Below are 2,182 nucleotides of genomic sequence, written 5' to 3'. Positions count from 1 at the left end.
ATATATATATATTTACCTCGAAAAATACGAGTAACAATTAAATTTGATTTGTAATTTTAAATATACGTAATTTAATTCAATACCAATTGATAATCAAGATATAAGAAGTAAAAATGAAAGATAAAGGTGAATCAAACAAATGTAACTCAACAACAGTGACCTCGAGCAAAGGGACCTCGAGGTAGACTTGGTATAATAAGAACAAGTATAAAAGCAAAGTAAGAACAATGGAGCTAAAGGACAATGCTGATGAACAATAGGCGAAAAGGCAGAGAGTATATTCCTTTCTCAGTAAAAAGATGATATTACAAATGATTGGGGTCCCCTTTATATAATAAGGGAACCCTAAATAAGGAATATTTCCATTTACGGTAGGGAATATTCTTGTTACAGCTGTCTAACTGCCTAGTACGGAATCGTACGATCTTATTCCGGGATTCGCGCCATGACCTTGGGGACGTGGCTGGAATCTAGCTTGCTTTGGTACAGATCCATAATGGTACTATTTCAGAGTCGCATATACTCGGGCCTGGTATCCCTCGTATTCGTATCTCCGAACATTGCGCTTTGTCTTCCAGCTTGATTTTGGTCCACTGGTCTCGAATCTCGACCTCTCTCAAACTCGGGCCCATGACGGACCTTCGAGCCTACAAATGTGAGGCATACGATTTGGATCGTATACAGATAGTCCCCGCGTTTCTTATAATGAATTGATAAGAAACGATTTGATCCTCGCTCTGCCGAAGTCTTTAATGATGACGTCCTTCGCGTGACATAGGCGTTCGAAGTGACTGAAACATCCCGTCGGTTCACTTCCCCAAAACATTGAATGCATGCCCGTATTGGTCGGCCACTAGTGCCGCCGAACCGTCGTTTCCCTTCTATAGATATGAGGCTATTCTTTTGAGTAGAGAATTTTGCTCTTTCTTTACATCTTCATCTTCCTCATCTCTTTCTCAATCACCTATTTCCACCGCCTTCCTAAGCGCCAGAAAACGCCAAGTTCTTGTGAAAAATACCACATTCTGATACAACCTATATTCTTTGGCTTAAAATTATGGCTAAAACGTCCAAAACGGTCCCCAAAAAGGATGAAGCGTCGTCTTCTTCTTCCTCCTGGCCAACCAAACCAGTGGTGCCGCCAACTCTTGAGGAGATCACCCCCGGCCCTTGTGTGATTAAAAAGGATTTTAGCATTGAAAATCCCCCCGATGTCCCAGGCTGATGCGAGCATGCATCTCGATATATTATTTTGACATCGGAGAAGCATCTTGAAGATGTGAGGAAGGACTGCGGCTGGGGAAATGAGGTCATGGTTCAAATCCCAGCCCCTGGGGAAAGCATCACTACCCATGTGGAGGGGTTTTTAAGTGTTTACACTTACCCCTTCACACTGGGTCCCCTTGATCCGGTGGTGATTGACTTCAGCAAAACGTACGAAGTCACCCTTTGCCAGATTCACTCCTCATTTTGGCGCATCGTGATCATGCTGCGCTTCTTTTCCGAAAAGGCTGATGAGTTGGAATTCTCCCTCAGCCACTTGATTCGACTATATCGGCCCCAGCTATTTCGAGGGCTCATAAAGTTGCAACGTCGAACAACGAAAGCCTTCTTTGCTAGTACTGACGAGACCAAAGATCGAGGTTGGATGAGCCGGTTCGTCAGAGTAAGAACTTTGGATATCATCCCCGAGGATAAAATGCCGTTCCCGGAGAGGTGGAACTTTAATCGTAAGTGGAATTCTTTTCCTCGGTATCTATTCAAGTTCTACTTTCACATTTCATAACGCCTTTACCCTTCTTTTGGCAGCCACTGCCTGGGCGCCCCTCGCGGTGCCGGACCTCGAGGATTGGGTCCGAAAATTAGCTGCCACCTCTTCCTACGATGAGCGCAAGTGGCGTGAATTATCGAAGTGCCAGTGGGAGGCCAAGAACCATGGTAAGTTCTTTTCCCAAGTTTCGAACATTTTTCATATATTGGTGGTGTCAACTTACTCAAGTTAACTTGTGTAGGCCTTGGAGATGCATCCGAGATGAGGCCGGCTTTGCTCGGGGAAAAGACCAAGCCTTCGATTCCGAAATCGGAGAAGAACAATAAAAGGAAGAGGGTTTCGAAACCTGAAGACCCTCAAGATAAGAAAACCCCCGCTCGAAGACTGTGGAAGAGGTTTGCTCAAGCGGGT

This window comes from Nicotiana attenuata, chromosome 12 (assembly GCF_001879085.1).
Source record: "Nicotiana attenuata strain UT chromosome 12, NIATTr2, whole genome shotgun sequence".
NCBI lineage: Eukaryota > Viridiplantae > Streptophyta > Magnoliopsida > Solanales > Solanaceae > Nicotiana > Nicotiana attenuata.
Note: the sequence above shows the minus strand (reverse complement) of the source record.